The sequence below is a fragment of the Bombina bombina genome, chromosome 1 (assembly GCF_027579735.1).
Source record: "Bombina bombina isolate aBomBom1 chromosome 1, aBomBom1.pri, whole genome shotgun sequence".
NCBI classification, from domain to species: domain Eukaryota; kingdom Metazoa; phylum Chordata; class Amphibia; order Anura; family Bombinatoridae; genus Bombina; species Bombina bombina.
Window position 1 is genome coordinate 788,005,307 of NC_069499.1, and position 20,323 is coordinate 788,025,629.

Sequence of the window (20,323 nt, forward strand, 5' to 3'; positions counted from 1 at the left end):
AAAATTCAAAAAGCAATATTCTTGTTTGTTTATGAAACTTACTTTTATTTATAAAGACGTTACCACAACGTCTAAATCTGTGTCTGTGTATTCTTTGCATGTTCAAACCTTAATACCAATACCATAAATAATATGTTATTATATTTTTAATACAGGAGTATATATATATATATATATATATATATATATATATATATATATATATATATATATATATAATGAATTTGGATTGGAAATTCTAGATAAATGCTTAAATAATGCACAATTTAACCCATTAGATTTTAGTTTTAGTTGAATTTTAGTCGACTAAAATCACCAGTGCGATTTTAGTCAACTAAAATTTGACTAAAACTAAAACAATTCAGATGACTAAAATATGACTAAAACTAAAATAGCATTTTAGTCAAACGACTACGACTAAAACTAAATCAAAATTTGCTGCCAAAATTAACACTGCTTCTTAGCTTCCGTTTCAGGCGAGACTGAAATGATGGGGCTCCGAAGTAGCATCGCTGCTCAATAAATGGAGCCCACTGTATTGCTTATGACAATATATTTAAGATACTGGGTAACAGTATACAGGAATTTGTAGTTCAGAGTGCTATCCTGTATTCCCATTTTTTTTTCATGGTTCAAATAGAGCATACACTTAAAAAAAAAATCAAATTTACTTCTACTATAAAATGTACTTCATTCTCTGAGTATCCTTTGTTGAAGGAATATCAATTCAGTACAGGGAGCTTGTTGAACAATGGCAAGTGTGGATACTAATCACCATCTAACTCCCAGTAGAGAATTGCTGATCGATCCTGAGCCCACAAAAGTATGCTTTTCAACAAAGGATACCAAGAGAATGAAGCTAATTAGATATTATAAGTAAATTGCAAAGCTTTTAAAAATGACATGCTCTATCTGAATCCTGAAATAAATTGTTTGGGTTTCATCTCCCTTTAAAGATTAACACTTTTGTCAACCTTTATCCACAACTTTGCCCCTTTGAAATTTCCTAACTCTTGTCTTAATAATTTCAATATCTAAGTTGCTTTGCCTTGGAGTCATACTTGACTCTGCTCTCAACTTCACTTTTTATTAAAAAGTGAGGAAAAACTAAAGAAAATGTTCTAATATAGTGGAGCATTTTCTAACTCAAAAAAATAGGTCTGAAAGTGGAATATACAATTCTAAATTATATTTGGAAAATGAAATAAGAAATGTATACACTATGTCTATTTATATATATTAGTACTTCATGCACGACCATTTATGGATATTGTAAAATAAATATAATTTTATTCAATAGAAATAACCTTTAGTTAGTATAATAGTATATAATAAAAACGATAACAATATATAAATAAATAAATAAATAAATAAATACATAAATACAAATTAAATGAATCACTCAAAGACTGGCCAGTCTATCATAAAAAACTAAATAAATAAGTATATCTTATTTTCAAAGAAGAACCAGATACCGCTTGAAAAAGGCTGCAGTTAGCAGCTGAAACGCGTAGCGTTTAGAACATTGTTTTTTTTTTCCAATCAAATTGGAGGACGAAGTATGGGGATAGGATCTGCCTGAAGATCCAGTCACTAGCAAAAATGAAGGTGACAGAAGACTGCAAGGCACCGACCTGTGGGCAATCAGAGCTCATTCTGCAGAGCATGATTAATATGCTACAGACATGAACAGCAGATCTATTGGAGCCTAAAAAATCCAGGTTTCTGTTTGTATCTATTTTCCCCTTAAACAAAATATAAGAAGTAAGACCTAGTTTAAGACTTCTATACTTACAACATTGACTTTGCCCAGTTAAAAGGATTTTACAGTAGCAATTACCAGTATTTGCTGAAGAAAAACTTTGAAGAAAAACTTTTTGAAACTTTCACATATTGGATATATAGAAAGATTTGGAAAAAAACTCTTTGCCTTCTATTTTCACATAGGACCACATATCTGCTTACTAACTATATGATAATCCTCTGAAGGATTAAGATATCTTTTCTGTTAATTATAATACATCCTGCCCTCTTGGTTACTGTTCTGTATATAACACACATATAGTTTACTGTACCTTATTTATTGTATCAATTTTAATAATCATTTTTTCATATGATTATAATTATATATGTTTTTAATTTAGTATTAGATATTGCTCGAATGGTTCCCTGATGGTTACTGATGTAATATACTGGTTCTTCTTTGAAAATAAGATATACTTATTTATTTAGTTATTTATGATAGACTGGCCAGTCTTTGAGTGATTCATTTAATTTGTATTTATTTATATATATATATTGTTATCGTTTTTATTATAGACTATTATACTAACTAAAGGTTATTTCTATTGAATAAAATTATATTTATTTTACAATATCCATAAATGGTCGTGCATGAAGTACTAATATATATAAATAGACATAGTGTATACATTTCTTATTTCATTTTCCAAATATAATTTAGAATTGTATATTCCACTTTCAGACCTATTTTTTTGACCCAATACTTATCTTTCACCAATTTTTCTAGGTTTTATTGGTTCAGTTTGGTTGCTTAGTGGAGTTACAAAGACAATATTTTTAATATCTTTTATTTGATTTTCTAGCATTTTCTCACTACACTTTTGATTGCTTATAACATTTTGCGTAACCCTTGCAAATGGGATACAAATATACAGGTCGATCATAGTCCTTTAAAAAGCTTATCAAGGGGGCAGAGTCAATAGCTGAAGCAACAGGACGTGCGCCTCTCAAGCTCCCAGTGACTCTAGTAAAATATACTTGTATTTTGACAGGGACATAACGAAATTTTTACCAATATTGGCTATATTTAGTCCTAACATAAAGGACACTTTACTCCAGAAGATCCTCGTTTCCCACTTAGCGTGTGACAAAACCATATATAAATATAAAACATATATTTCTTTCAAGAGACTAATTACACAAGTCGGATCCCAATTATTCACATCTGTGTGGGTCTGGTTATATCGATAAATAACACACACAGATTTATGAACAAATTATTCACAATAATAACAAACAATAAATGAATAAGTAAATCACATAACAAACATGTCCTTGTATTGTTGCCGCTTCCTGTGGCGTTCCGGAAGCCAGACACTTGCACGAAAGTGTTTTGAGTGACAAAGACTATACTTGCTATCGGCTTGTGGAGGACACCATCTGCGGTGATATTTTAGTGCTTGTTATACTTTGACACAGTGTACGTGTGTTTTTATGTGCGCTTTTAGCACTTTGTATTAAACGGTTTTACACTTAGAGTGGCTAGCGCTCTGTTTTCTTTTTGTGCTTCCACATGGTACTTAAGCCTGTTCCTACTAAAGTATGCTGGGTCCTGAGAATATCGAAGCCTGAAACGGCAGAACAACTTTGCGGACAAAAGATCTAGAAGAAGGATACAGACGACACCACGCTGCCAGCTGTAATAGTGTGAGGCGCCATCTTGGAATGCAACAGCTCTGTATTATTGATCACAGTGAGTCATTCTTAGAGAATTTGAACAGGAATTCAAACTAACACTGCGGTTCCTAGTCTATACCACCCCCCCCTGGTTCGCCGGGGTTATAAGTGGGCACTTTAAATTGTTTACTACAGTTAACAAGTGCATACTCTATACTCTGCCACAATACTGTTTAACATGGAGATACATATCACTAGTATTTTGTGCAGCTTGATATCTGAACTGGACCGCTATCAACATACCCTTATTCAAGAGATCAGGTCAGCCGTTAACCATTCTCAGAGCATAATATTTGTCACTGTGAAAGATAGAGGAAGGAGCTCATGCACCTTAAATCATCTACATGGAGCTGATCAAACTACAAGGGATGTTAACATTGATGAGCTTTATGTGTTAAATGTACAGCTTAATTGATATATCTTCAAAGATTCTGAGCAAGCTCCTGGAGCCTCACGTGCAGAGGGTTCACAACTACAGCCCAAACTCACCTCTACAGATGGAACAATAAATGGACTCTTGCTGGTACTTGAGGATTTAGATTCTGACACAGCGTGTAATTCCAGGATCATAAGGATTAAGTTCAGTAGGCACCTTAAAGACACTGTTTTCAACAAGTACTTCATAAAACAGACTGAGACAAATTGTGAAAGGGTAGGAGTTGGTTAATTAACGCCTTATCAGCTTAGTACATTTGCTAGAGATTAGAGTTATTCCCTAAGGGATAGCATTTACTAGTACTCTCATTTATATGATATGTATGTTCTGAAAACTCTGTTTTGGCCTGTTACTCCATAAGCTTTTCCTTACAGAATAATGTGTAATTTTACAAAAGTTTAACTTTATTTTTTTATTATCCAAGGAGGTGAATTTAACACACTGTTATATCCATTCGTTAGCCAGATATGACTCGTCTTAGGAACATTGCTCTCCTGCAAGACATAAGTAGATAGCCAGAGAAAAACCTGTCACAAGCAGTAGCTTAATAGTTCAGAGATAGTTTTGATTTGTCTTACACATAGGGGCCTATCTATTAAGCTCCGAATGGAGTTTGAGGCCCCGTGTTTCTGGTGAGCCTGCTCCATAAGAAAGCTGCTCCATAACCCTGTCCACCTGCTCTGATGAGGAGGACAGGAATCGCCACAATTCAACCCGATCGAGTACGATCGGGTTGATTGACACCTCCCTGCTGGTGCCCGATTGGCTGCAAGTCTGCAGGGGGCGGCATTGCACCAGCAGCTCTTGTGAGCTGCTGGTGCAATGCTGAATAGGGAAAGCGTATTGCTCTCCAAATTCAGCGATGTCTGTTGGACCTGATCCACACTGTCGGATCAGGTCCGACAGACATTTGATAATTCAGCCTCAAAGGCACAGTCATTTGGTGTCAGTTTACTCTCACTTATCTCTTGCATGGTAAAATAAGATGTATTAATGGCAAGGTTAACCGATATCCACCACAAAAAAGAGAGCATAGAGCGCTAGCGTAAATAAAACATAACCTTTATTTTGGTTATTAAAAACAGGACATATAGTCAAATCAAATGGATAGAGATGGGATACCTCTGGCTGGCAGACTTACGCGTTTCGGCATAGTGTCCCTGCATTGCTTGCTGCAAATTATCCCCGGAGCATTTATTAACATTACTACGCTGAACGCTGATCACAGAATGCAGAAAGCCCAGTGGAGCCCTAGTATTGGTCCGTACAAAGAGGCGCGACGGAAGGCAGCCTGAGGATTGGAGGATTCCAAGTGGAGGCGTTTGAGTGATGGCGTGCGTGGTACCTGTCTAAGCTATCTGGTTGGAGGATCATCTGTTGTAAGTTGGACACGCCCCCTGGTGGGCGCGGAAACACAGTGCCTCTGGAAAAGTGCCGGATAGCGGTGGACGAGATACGGAGATACAGATCACAGTGGAGGTGTATACATTCATCGGCTTTACCTCCAAGTTCCTGCTGAATTTATAAAGCTCCCCGGGTGGAAGTCAACAGAGATGAGACTGTATCAACTGACTATCTATATTGCATACAGATTACAGTTCTTATGTACACTTGCTCTGGGTACACCGTAACTCAAGTTGCTGTGGTTTGTGAATGAAAATGTTTCTTTGCATCATCTTTATTGTTTATGTGACTGACCTTCTCATCTTGCTTTTGGTAAGGTTAACCGATATCCAGCACTAATATATTTCCTACTGATGGTATGTTTTCTAATTTATTTCACTAGAATGAGGATAATGTTATTACACTGTGTTCGCTGTTATTTTATGCTATGTTATTCCATGCAATTGATTGATATCTTCCAGATAGTCTATGGAAAGTTCCCCTAGAGATCCACAAGAGAGTATTTTTTACACTGAATACTACTGAATCCTTCTACCTAAACACATAGATATAATTCTTCCTTCTCTCTCAGCTGGCGAGGGTGAGGAAGAGCACTGACAGGTGGTGGGAAGCAACAACGCATAGATTAGGTAGACCCATCTTACTCATTAAATAACACACTTCCTTTCATTTAGGGCTGATATCAAAACTTTGCTCAGTGTCCTGACTGATCTACTAGATTGAAACCCCACATCTACTCAAAATCTACTACTAGTCCTTTTCTTAAATCACGCTTTTAGATTACCCTACAAGATTCTCTCCAGATGTCAGAATGAACTGGAAATTCAGGAATCCCATATAGCTCCTATCCACTAGAGAAAATAATAGCTCAACATAAATAATCAGTTTTCATTATAGTGACATATCTTATTGTTAAATACAAAGGATGGGTGTTCCCAGACCCTGCTGTACAAAATAAGTCATGATCAGATACTATGCTTATTCTTTCCGACTCTACCATTATCCAAAAGTGTCCAGTTCTTTATTTTAAGTCAGGTAGTGTTCACTCACCGCTAAGTTACTTCGTAGATTAATCAGCAAGGCTTGTGTACAATCCTAAACTTATGTATGCGCTAAGGCCCAGTACTTCTACACTCACCCAATTTGGTGAATACTTTAGCGGAGTAGACCGACTGCCTTGCACCTATCTATACAAGTTGTCATAATATATTGGTGCCAAATAGAGTCAAATAAAACCCATAGGCTTATAATTTATAGATTATACAATTAATTGAACACGATAATCTGATGTCCCATCAACGGTAGAGACATTACTTAAGCTTAAAGTATTATAATACAAATTTCCTGATCATTCTCCCCCCAAAGATTTATGACTCACATAGTCACAACTTGTCACCATTCTTATCTTCTACAAATAAAGCCTCATTTTCAATTCTACCAATTTTTGTACCAAAATATCATCCTATTAGGCAAACTAATTAATCAGGGAGTAATGCATAATTATATACCTGTAGAAAATTAGGTATCTTGATATTCTTGATTGTCTGATTAATCACAATTACCAATAATTTTCTGTTTTGTATTTTGATATGTTTCATATGAGGTTATTCTTGTAATTTATATTGTGTATATTATCTTTGTTAATATGAAATATTTCCAAGAGCAAGTCACAGTATATTGCAAACTTGTTTCTGTTTCTTTTTATGTTGACATGTAAGGAATGTTGTAAAAAATGTTGTAAAAAACTTTGATTTGAAGAAAAAAAAGCTTATCAAATTATTATCGCCAAGAATCACAATAGACTTAAAGGAACAGTCTAAAACAGAATTTTTATTGTTTTAAAAGATAGATAATGCCTTTATTACCCATTCCCCAGTTTTGCATAACCAACACAGTTATACTAATATACTTTTAACCTCTGTGATTATCTTGTATCTAAGCCTCTGCAAACTGCCCCTTTATTTCAGGTCTTTTGACAGACTTGCAGTTTAGTGCCTGCTCCCAGATAACTTCACGTGCACGAGCACAGTGTTATCTATATGAAACACGTGAACTAACACCCTCTAGTGGTGAAAAACTGTTAAAATGCATTCTGAAAAGAGGTGGCCTTCAAGGTCTAAGAAATTAGCATATGAACCTCCTAGGTTAAGCTTTCAACTAAGAATACCAATAGAACAAAACAAAATTGGTGATAAAAGTAAATTGGAAAATTGTTTCAAATTACATGCTCTATCTGAATCATGAAAGTTTATTTTGGCCTAGACTGTCCCTGTGAATTTTGTAGAAAACCTGTCAGTTAAACTTTTCTATAGGATTGTGACCTCATAGTTGTTTAACTCCAAAGCATTAATGTTCTTCTGGGACCTAACTGCTGATTGGTGGTTACTGACAAATGCCTCTTGCCGTTGGTTCATCAGATGTGTGCATTTATTGTCTTCCTATAAAGAGCAGCAAAATATTTTTATAAATAATATCGGCATTGCCCTAAGTTAAATAGCTCTTTTACTTTAAAAAAATTACCAATTACCCCCTAACAGTAAAAGCCCCCACCCAACTAACCCCCCAAAATAAAAAACCATAAGTTTTAAAAAAAAAAATAAGCTACCCATTGCCCCAAGGGGGCATTTGCATGGGCATTGCCCTTAAATAAAATCCCTAATCTACAAAAAAGCAACCCCCCCAAAAAAAAGTCTAAGTCTAACCCCGAAATAGGTACTCACAGTTCCTAAAGTCCGTCAGCGAAGTTCTTCTTCCAGCGCAGGGACATCTATCTTCATCCATAGTGAAGGCGGCGTGGAGCGGAGGTGATCTTTGAGCGGAGATGACCGTGGAGCAGGACGGACTCTGAGCGGAGGTGATCGCAGAGTTGAGGTGACCGTGGAGCAGGACCAGCGATTGCGAAATAGGAACTGCCGTCGCGGAGCAGGACCAGTGTGGAGGATCCTCTTCATGTGGTCGCCGCAGCATACTGAATATTGAATGCAAGGTAACTTGCATTCCTATTGGATGACATTTTGAAAGCAGCCAATAGGATGAGAGCTACTGAAATCTTATTGGCATTTCAAATCAGCCAATAGGATTTGAGTAGCTCTCATCCTATTGGCTGATTTCAAAATTTAATCTTCAGTGTGCGGCGGTGACCGCATGTAGAGGAACTTCAACGCCGGTCCTGCTTTGTGACAGCCGGTAATGCTCCGTGATCGCCGGTCCTGCTCCATGGCCATCTACGCTCCGCGATCACCTCCGCTCTGTGCCGCCTTCACTCCGGATGAAGATAGAAGATGTCCCCGCGCTGGATGAAGACCTTGACCGCCTGGAAGAAGACCTTTGCCACTGGACTTCAGGAACTGTGGGTACCTATTTAGCGGTTAGGCAGACTTTTTTTTATTTTTAGATTAGGGATTTTGTTTATGGCCGCAAAAGAGCTGTTTGTAAAAGAGCTGATTGGGGCAATGGGTAGCTTAGGTTTTTCTAGTGTTAGGTTTATTATTTTGTGGGGGTTTGCTGGGTGGGTAGAGTTGTTTTACTGTTAGGGTGGACTTAGTATTTTTTTTATGTAAAAGAGCTGTTTAACTTAGGGCAATGTCCTACAGAAGGCCCTGTTAAGGGCTAGGGGGGGGTTATTTTTGGGGGTATTAGAATGGTTTAATTTTTTTTTTTTTGTTTAAATAATTTTTATTGAGGTAAAAGTCTTAATTCAACACCACTGTGATACATCAAAATATGCATGAATACAGAGGAAAAAAAGGAAAAAAAACATGCACATTATTAAACACTAACGCCTAGATTTAGAGTTCTGCGGTAGCCGTCAAAAGCAGCGTTTTTACTGCCCGCTGGTATTTAGAGTCAGCCAGGAAAGGGTCTAACGCTCACTTCTAAGCCGCGACTTTTCCATACCGCAGATCCCCTTACGTCAATTGCGTATCCTATCTTTTCAATGGGATCTTCCTAACGCCGGTATTTAGAGTCTTGGCTGAAGTGAGCATTAGACCCTCTACCGACAAGACTCCAGCCGCAGAAAAAAGTCAGTAGTTAAGAGCTTTCTGGGCTAACGCCGGTTCATAAAGCTCTTAACTACTGTGCTCTAAAGTACACTAACACCCATAAACTACCTATGTACCCCTAAACCGAGGTCCCCCCACATTGCCGCCACTATAAAAAAAATTTGTAACCCCTAATCTGCCGACCGCACATCGCCGCCACCTACATTATACCTATATACCCCTAATATGCTGCCCCTAACATCGCCGACACCTACATAATATTTATTAACCCCTAATCTGCCCCCCCCCCAACGTCGCCGCTACCTTTCCTACACTTATTAACCCCTAATCTGCCGACCGGACCTCGCCGCCCCACTAATAAATGTATTAACCCCTAAACCGCCCACTCCTGCCTCTCAAACCCTAATCTGCCCCCCCCAACGTCGCCGCTACCTTTCCTACACTTATTAACCCCTAATCTGCCGACCGGACCTCGCCGCCCCACTAATAAATGTATTAACCCCTAAACCGCCCACTCCTGCCTCGCAAACCCTATAATAAATAGTATTAACCCGAAATCTGCCCTCCCTAACATCGCCGCCACCTAACTTCAAGAATTAACCCCTAATCTGCCGACCGGACCTCGCCGCTACTATAATAAATGTATTAACCCCTAAAGCTAAGTCTAACTCTAACCCTAACACCCCCCTAAGTTAAATATAATTTTATTCTAACGAAATAAATTAACTCCTATTAAATAAAGTATTCCTATTTAAAGGACTTGTATTAATTTTAACTAGGTACAATAGCTATTAAATAGTTATTTACTATTTAATAGCTACCTAGTTAAAATAATTACAAAATTACCTGTAAAATAAATCCTAACCTATGTTACAATTAAACCTAACACTACACTATCAATAAATTAATAAAATAAATTAACTACAATTACATACAATTAAATAAACTAAACTAAATTACAAAAAAAAAAAAACACTAAATTGCAAAAAATAAAAAAAGAATACAAGAATTTTAAGCTAATTACACCTACTCTAAGCACCCTAATAAAATAACAAAGACCCCCAAAATAAAAAAAAATTCCCTACCCTAATCTAAATGAAACAGTTAACAGCTCTATTACCTTACCAGCCCTTAAAATGGCTTTTTGCGGGGCATGCCCCAAAGAAATTAGCTCTTTTGCCTGCAAAAAAAAACACAATACCACCCCCCAACATTACAACCCACATACCACTACTCTAACCCAAACTCCCGTTAAATAAACCTAACACTACCCCCCTGAAGATCTCCCTACCTTGAGTCGTGTTCACCCAGCCAGGCACCGATGGACCAAAAGAAGACATCCGGAGCGGTAGAAGTCTTTATCCTATCCGGCCAGAAGAGGACATCCGGACTGGCAGACATCTTCATCCAAGCGGCATCTTCTATCTTCATCCATCCGACAAGGAGCGGCTCCATCTTCAAGACCTCCGGCGTGGAACATCCTTCTTCAACGACGACTACCCGACGGATGAAGGTTCCTTTAAGTGACGTCATCCAAGATGGCGTCCCTCGAATTCCGATTGGCTGATAGGATTCTATCAGCCAATCAGAGTTAAGGTAGGAAAAATCTGATTGGCTGATTGAATCAGCCAATCAGATTCAAGTTCAATCGGATTGGCTGATCCAATCAGCCAATCAGATTGAGCTTGCATTCTATTGGCTGATCGGAACAGATGTGTTTTTTTACAGGCAAAAGAGCTGATTTCTTTGGGGCGAATTTTAAAACCCACATGGACTCTTTCTGGCCACAATAGTGATGTAAAAGTAGTTTCAAGGGGACTAACACCTGGACTGTGGCATGCCGGAGGGGGATCCATGGCCAAACTCCCATGGAAAATTACATAGTTGATGCAGAGTCTGGTTTAAATCCATAAAGGGCATAAATCACCTAACATTCCTAAATTGTTTGGAATAACGTGCTTTAAAACATCAGGTATGATGTTGTATCGATCAGGTAGTGTAAGGGTTACGCCCGCTTTACAGTGCGCAGTGTAGGTGATATACCTGCCCTGACCATGCTTTGCAGACCAGGTATCAGTGGTCAGATGGACCCTTGCCCCAACACTGTGTGCCAGACATGCCATTATAGCAGACTTATATGGCTTTGGCATTGCTTTTTGGTAATTAGAAGGCTGCTAAATGCCACTGCGCACCACACGTGTTTTATGCCCAGCAGTGAAGGGGTTAATTAGGGAGCATGTAGGGAGCTTGCAGAGTTAATTTTAGCTTAAGTGTAGTGTAGTAGACAACCCAAAGTATTAATCTAGGCCCATTTTGTTATATTTAATGCCACCATTTCACAGCAAAATGCGATCAAATAAAAAAAAATTGTTCACTTTTTCACAAACTTTAAGTTTCTCACAGAAATTATTTACAAACAACTTATGCAATGGCATAAATGGTTGTAAATGCTTCTCTGTGATCCCCTTTGTTCAGAAATAGCAGACTTATATGGCTTTGGCGTTGCTTTTTGGTAATTAGAAGGCTGCTAAATCTACTGCGCACCACACATGTTTTATACCCAGCAGTGAAGGGGTTAATTAGGGAGCATGTAGGCAGCTTGTAGAGTTAATTTTAGCTTAAGTGTAGTGTAGTAGACAACCCAAAGTTTTGATCTAGGCCCATTTTGGTATATTTAATGCCACCATTTCACCGCCAAATGCGATCAAATAAAAAAAAAATTGTTCACTTTTTCACAAACTTTAGGTTTCTCACAGAAATTATTTACAAACAACTTATGCAATTATGGCATAAATGGTTGTAAATGCTTCTCTAGGATCCCCTTTGTTCAGAAATAGCAGACTTATATGGCTTTGGCGTTGCTTTTTGGTAATTAGAAGGCTGCTAAATGCCACTGCGCACCACACGTGTTTTATACCCAGCAGTGAAGGGGTTACTTAGGGAGCATGTAGGCAGCTTGTAGAGTTAATTTTAGCTTAAGTGTAGTGTAGTAGACAATAGATATGTGCAGCGGCGAAAAATTCGGTTCGGTTCGGATCGATTCGGACCGATTCGAATTTCGGTTCAGATCGATTCGAATTCGGAAGAAATCAAATGAATTCGTTTCGGATTCATTCGGATTCTTTCGGATTCGTAAAAAATTCGATTCGGTTCAAATCAATTCGGAATTTCGGGATTTCGGTAAGTGTTAAGGGGATATGCTGTGTATTACACTAGTATACTGTACAATACTAGTGTAATAAACAGCCATCCGAATCCATCCGAATTTACTGAATAAATTCGAATCGATTTGGATTTATTCGGTAGATTCGGCACTACCGCAATTCGGAAATTCGAATCGATCCGAATCTCCGAATTCGACAAATTTGTCAGAATTTCGATTCGGACCGAATCAAATCGCACATGTCTAGTAGACAACCCAAAGTATTGATCTAGGCCCATTTTGGTATATTTAATACCACCATTTCACCGCCAAATGCGATCAAACAAAAAAAAATTGTTCACTTTTTCACAAACTTTATGTTTCTCACAGAAATTATTTACAAACAACTTATGCAATTATGGCATAAATGGTTGCAAATGCTTCCCTGGGATCCCCTTTGTTCAGAAACAGCAGACTTATATGGCTTTGGCGTTGCTTTTTGGTAATTAGAAGGCTGCTAAATGCCACTGCGCACCACACGTGTTTTATGCCCAGCAGTGAAGGGGTTAATTAGGGAGCATGTAGGGAGCTTGTAGAGTTAATTTTAGCTTAAGTGTAGTGTAGTAGACAACCCAAAGTATTGATCTAAGCCCATTTTGGTATATTTCATGCCACCATTTCACCTCCAAATGCGATCAAATTAAAAAAATATTTACATTTTTTCGCAATTTTAGGTTTCTCACTGAAATTATTTACAAACAGCTTGTGCAATTATGGCATAAATGGTTGTAAATGCTTCTCTAGGATCCTCTTTGTTCAGAAATAGCAGACTTATATGGCTTTGGCGTTGCTTTTTGGTAATTAGAAGGCTGCTAAATGCCACTGCGCACCACATGTGTTTTATACCCAGCAGTGAAGGGGTTACTTAGGGAGCATGTAGGCAGCTTGTAGAGTTAATTTTAGCTTAAGTGTAGTGTAGTAGACAATACATATGTGCAGCGGCGAAAAATTCGGTTCGGTTCGGACCGATTCGAATTTCGGTTCGGATCGATTCGAATTGGGAAGAAATCGAATGAATTCGTTTCGGATTCATTCGGATTCTTTCGGATTCGTAAAAAATTTGATTCGGTTCGATTCGGTTCGAATCGATTCGGAATTTCGGGATTTCGGTAAGTGTTAAGGGGATATGCTGTGTATTACACTAGTATACTGTACCGCAATTCGGAAATTCAAATCGATCCGAATCTCCGAATTCGACAAATTTGTCAGAATTTCGATTCGGACCGAATCAAATCGCACATGTCTAGTAGACAACCCAAAGTATTGATCTAGGCCCATTTTGGTATATTTAATACCACCATTTCACCGCCAAATGCGATCAAACAAAAAAATTTTTTTTCACTTTTTCACAAACTTTATGTTTCTCACAGAAATTATTTACAAACAACTTATGCAATTATGGCATAAATGGTTGTAAATGCTTCTCTGGGATCCCCTTTGTTCAGAAACAGCAGACTTATATGGCTTTGGCGTTGCTTTTTGGTAATTAGAAGGCTGCTAAATGCCACTGCTCACCACACGTGTTTTATGCCCAGCAGTGAAGGGGTTAATTAGGGAGCATGTAGGGAGCTTGTAGAGTTAATTTTAGCTTAAGTGTAGTGTAGTAGACAACCCAAAGTATTGATCTAGGCCTATTTTGGTATATTTCATGCCACCATTTCACCGCCAAATGCGATCAAATTTAAAAAATACTTATATTTTTTCGCAATTTTAGGTTTCTCACTGAAATTATTTACAAACAGCTTGTGCAATTATGGCACAAATGGTTGTAAATGCTTCTCTGGGATCCCTTTGTTCAGAAATAGCAGACATATATGACTTTGGCGTTGCTTTCTGGTAATTAGAAGGCCGCTAAATGCTGCTGCGCATCACACATGTATTATGGCTAGCAGTGAAGGGGTTAATTTTAGCTTTAGTGTAGAGATCAGCCTCCCACCTGACACATCAGACCCCCTGATCCCTCCCAAACAGCTCCCTTCCCTCCCCCACCCCACAATTGTCCCGCCATCTTAAGTACTGGCAGAAAGTCTGCCAGTACTAAAATAAAAGGTTTTTTAAAAAAAAAAAAATTTTTTTTTTTAGCATAATTACACTAGCCTAGCTATCGATTTCCCTATTAAATCAGCAGCAGCTACACTGTCCTTCCTCTCAATAAGAATGCAGCTTCCGAATGAATCTAAAATGGATGCTGTCCAGGAGGTGGGAGGGTCTGGGAGGGAGGGTCTGCTGCTGATTGGCTGTAATGTGTCTTCTGACTGTGAGGTACAGGGTCAAAGTTTACTCAATGATGAGGAATAGGGGGCGGACCAAACATCTCATATGTTCGCCATCCGCGGCGAACGCGAACATGCTATGTTCGCCGGGAACTATTTGCCGGTGAACTATTCACAAAATCACTAGTTAATACTTGAAGTTAGGTGGCGGCGATGTTAGGCAGGGCAGATTAGGGGTTAATACTATTTATGATAGGGTTTGCGAGGCGGGAGTGCGGCGGTTTAGGGGTTAATACATTTATTAGGGTGGCGGCGAGGTCCGGTCGGCAGATTAGGGGTTAATAAGTGTAGGTAAGGTAGCGGCGACGTTGGGGGGGCAGATTAGGGGTTAATAAATATAATATAGGGGTCGGCGATGTTAGGGGCAGCAGATTAGGGGTACATAGGTGTAATGTAGGTTGTGGCGGTTTCCGGAGCAGCAGATTAGGGGTTAATAGTGTACTGCAGGGGTCAGTGATAGTGGGGGCGGCAGATTAGGGGTTAATAAGTGTAAGGTTAGGGGTGTTTAGACTCGGGGTTCATGTTAGGGTTTTAGGTGCAGAATTAGAAACTGTTTCCCCATAGGAAACAATGGGGCTGCGTTAGGAGCTTAACACTGCTTTTTTGCAGGTGTTAGGTTTTTTTGCAGCCCAAACTGCCCCATTGTTTCCTATGGGGGAATCGTGCACGAGCACGTTTTTTCCAGCTAGCCGCTACCGTAAGCAACGCTGGTATTGAGAGTTGAAGTGGCGGTAAATATGCCTGTACGCTCCCTTTTTGGAGCCTAACGCAGCCCTTCAGAGAACTCTAAATACCAGCGTTGTTTAGAAGCAGCGCTAGAAAAAAAACACACGTAGCTAACGCACCCCTTTGGCCGCAAAACTCTAAATCTAGGTGATAAAGTCATTTCTGTTTCGTCACAGAAGAATCCAAGCAAATAAAGGATAGGCTTAACCTCACTTTTTTTAATTTTAGGACAACATAAAATATAAAAGCACTGACGAATAAAAATGGACAAGTGTACAATCTAAATTATTGAGAAATATGTAAATATTATTATCTATCAGCAAACTGAACATTCTATACGTCAGTATACAAAATATCTAAAGAAAATATTAGTTTGAACGCGGTATGTTTCGAGGGAAACCGCACAAGAATGCATTAGCATTATTACATACATAGAATATAGGAACACTGACATATAGAAATGGACAAATGTACAATCTATATTGTTGAGAAGTATGTAAATATTATTATCCATCATCAAATTAAACACTCTATATGCCAGTATACAAAATTTCTAATAGATTAGTAGATGGGGGGGGCGGAGTAAATGACAAGGAGTGAGAAATCTTTATCAGATGCAGGTGATAAGATAAGTTAGGGTGTTACGAGGCTAATATCAATGTGTTAACCTATATCTCACAGGAACTCTGAATATCAAATAAGCTAATTGTAAAAATCTGACTTAAGGTAGGAATAAGGGAGCGTAAACATTACTTGGTAGCCACACTATGGTCCCGGTATGGGGAACAGTATATCAAATAAATAACATGGAGTTGACTACCTGCTACTAGGTATATACAGTAATACAATATGTAAATGCATCAGTCTGTTCTACATGGCCAATACAAAAATAAAATGAACATCCAGAACATAATAACCAATAGACAGAAGGATATAATGCGTATAAATAACTAACAGCATATACCAACATCCTTACCCATAGAGCAAAAATATTTAACACAAAAGCAGCTGTATTATTCTTAATAATAATATGTCCTATTCAGTTGGTATGGGCCCTATACCCGGCAACAAATAAATAGAATACAGCGTAAAGACTGAATGGGTAGATATTAGAAAGCTGTGTGTTAGGTGTACTGTAAACTTATATGTGTTCCCTCTTAAGCTATATGATAGGCTTGCAGTGTCCAATACTCTAGTAGAAGAAAAAAATGGTAGTTTGGGAGATACATAAGTAAATAAAAATGAGAGGTACACTGAAAAGAGTACCCCTAAGACATGAAACAAACACAAGGGTTGTCAGGTCTACCTATTAGCATGTACATTTCAATAATAAACAGGAGTCCAAGCCCAAAGGGAGAATAATAAAATGAGCTCAGTAAGTTTTAATTCCCAACTAAGACTGTGGAGTAAGGCGGTACATCTAGAAGTTAGTTGTGTGGAATACACTATTCAACCTTCTTCATTTGTAAGTTGACATGTAGAAAAAATGAGCATATTAAAGTGATTTACTTATCAGCAGGTTAATAACCACTTGGAGTAACAAGGCTAGGAGTACAAATAGTAAAATTATAGATGTGTCAACGGTTCATCCCCTAAGCCCCCACTCAAAGCAAGCATTTATATCAGATGACTGTGCATATTCACCAAGCCCTCAGATAACTATCCCCTTATCAATCTAGAAACTAAATTTAAACATATAATAGGTACAGTATATGTGGGTATAAGTTACATACATATTAGTTTGAGTCATAACAATAGGAAATCCCATCTGTCTTAATGCGTGCCTTAGTAACTGCTAATGTAACCAACGTCCATAAACAACTATTAACGCCACCCAATATTAACTAGTAAGTGCCCATGAAAAAGAATCATAGAATTAAAGCATTAGTTCACCATCAAAAGAACTCCTTTTGCATCCGGCAAATAGCCTTCATGCTGTTTAAAGTGTTCAAAAGAAAGCTGAAATCAACGGGTCAATTTGCAAACCTGTCTGCCAACATAATGTGAAAGCAAGGTCCGGTATGTCAGAAGCAGTTAGCCTATTCCTTTTCGCCTTGTGTTAGAAGCGGGAGGAGTGCTGGGAGAAGGAAAGCCCTTGAGGAGAAAGTCAGACCACTCAATATCCTCAGGGCAGTCTTTCCAGTCTGAGTTCAAGATAAGCAATGGCTTAGTCTTAGCTGCAACCAGCCCCAGGGCTATCCCGCTGACGCGAGCATTCCTGGGCATACACAAATCCTCCTCCAGAGTATGTGGAAAACACTTCTGTGGGCCTCCTTGCAATTTGAGACGCAACATCTCTAAAACACTCTGAACATATGGCTGACAGCTTCCGTGGACATGAAAGGAGATAGGTATCAGATGTGCTCTCTGTATAGTTGCTTGCTTGCGCGCCGCTGTAGGAAAGGGCCGGTCTTCCGTTATAGTTGTCTGGGTTTTAGCTTGCTCAGCTAAAAAGTCCCTCTGACTTCCTTTCCCTTGTGTAGACCACGTAGTCAACTTGCAGCCAGGTGTCTTCACTGTGAGCACACTGAGCAGCTTCAACTCTAGTTGCTGAAAGGAAGTCTCAAGAGTGCGTAAGACTGTCTTCTCCCAATCTACCTCAGCCACCATTTTGCTTGCTAAGGCTCGCAGAACTGAGCTTATTATTGTGTCGTAGGCAGCTCAGCCCATACAGCTCCTTTATCACTCAGGCTTCCATTTGAAATCTGTTCCACTTGGGTCTGCAGCAGGGCTCTTGATCGGCATGTAAAGTCACCAATTACCCCCAAAATCAATGTTAGGACCCGGAGCTCACACTGTGTGTGTCCAGCTTCTCTGGTGGCTAGCTCCGCCCTGTTTTAATTTTTTTTATTTTTGATAATTTTGGGGCTTTTTTTCTGTAATTTTAGACTTTTTTGTTTTTTGTAATTTAATCTTAGGTTTTAATTTTAAATAAATGTTAGGATTTTTTTATTTTAATTTTAACTTAGTATTTTTTTATTTTATGTAATTGGGGTTAATTTAGGGGGTGTTAGGTTAGGGGGCTTAGTAATTAAATTAGTTTTCTGCGTTGTGGGGGGTTGGCGGTTTAGGAGTTAATAGGTTAATTAGGTTTATTGCAATGTGGGGGTTGGCGGTTTTGGGGTTAATAGGTTAATTATGTTATTTGCGTTAATTTGTGGATTAGGGGTTAAAGGGACACTGAACCCACATTTTTCTTTCGTGATTCAGATAGAGCATGCACTTTTAAGCAACTTTCTAATTTACTCCTATATACTTATCAATTTTTCTTTGTTCTCTTGCTATCTTTATTTGAAAAAGAAGGCATCTAAGCTAAGGAGCCAGCCAATTTTTGGTTTAGTCCCTGGACAGCACATGTTTAATGGTGGGTGCATTTAGCCACCAATCAGCTAGCACAACCCAGGTTGTTCACCAAAAATGGGCCGGCATCTAAACTTACATTATTGCTTTTCAAATAAAGATACCAAGAGAATGAAGAAAATTGATAATAGGAGTAAATTAGAAAGTTGCTTAAAATTGCATGCTCTATCTAAAGAAAAAATTTGGGTTCAGTGTCCCTTTAATCACTTTTGCGATGTGGGTGTTGGCGGTTTAGGTGTTTGTTAATATTTCTTGCCGGCGCCTAGGTGTTTTTTTTGTTATACTTCGTGCGGGAGGTTAACTTTTTTTATTATTTTGTGCGGGCGGTTAGGTTTTTTTGTTATTTCATGTGGGCGGTTACGTGTTTTTATGTTATTTCGTGTGTGCGGTTACGTGTTTTTTGTTAATATTTCATGCGGGTGGTTGCATGTTTTTTTTTTCTTAATGCTTCGTTTGCCTATGTATATATAATAATGTATTTATGGGTGTATATATGTATTTACATGTCATATATACACATATAAAAACATTAATATATATGTACACACATATAGACATACAGTATATACTGTATACAGTAAGTGCAATAGAGCCCTTTGCCATTAAGTAGATGAAAATATGATAAGATATTTATGCAATATTCATATTTAATAAAGATTTTAACTATGTATTTACTGTAAATATTTGACATTTGCTAATGCGAATATTCTATGTTGTTTGCTCAATTTTTTTCTACTTTTTTTTTTACATTGATTTCTTTGGGGGAATACATGTATGCGCATGTGAAAACTTGTTAGGTTTTACGCATTATTCGTGTTACCGCTAGAACAAAATAATTGCTTTTGGATCTTGTAATATGAACGCAACTCGACTAGTGCAATAAACTTAACTCTAGCTGAGTTTTCGGAATCGAGAAAAAAACAAAATACCGCCCACTTGTAATCTAGCCCAATGTTTATATATGGCACCCGATGTATATACAAAACATCCTTATCTAAAAGTCTTGATAATTTACCTCATTTTCCCTTCAGAATTATTTTTTAGGAAATGTTACATGGACAAAGAACAGTATAAGGAAATATTTATTTTTCTAGGACACCATATGCTGTAGTCTTAAAATGTTTTCTAGTTGAATGGTTTAATACATTATGGGAATATCAAGTATGTGAACACAGACTTACTTGATATTGATCTTATTCAAAAAAACACTCTGTTTGACAATATCCCCTTGTGTCACACCTTCCTAAACAAACTGCAGCAGATAGATTCCCTGTTGTGTAGTTTACCTCAGAAAAAATGCAGCATTCAGAAACCGTTTTAAAATTTTGAAAGCAATGAAAGCAAAGTACTATATTTAAGATTCAGTTAAACATGAGATTTGACTGTGGATATAAATGTTTAAGTAACTATAAACATGAATACTTTCCTTTAAATTTTG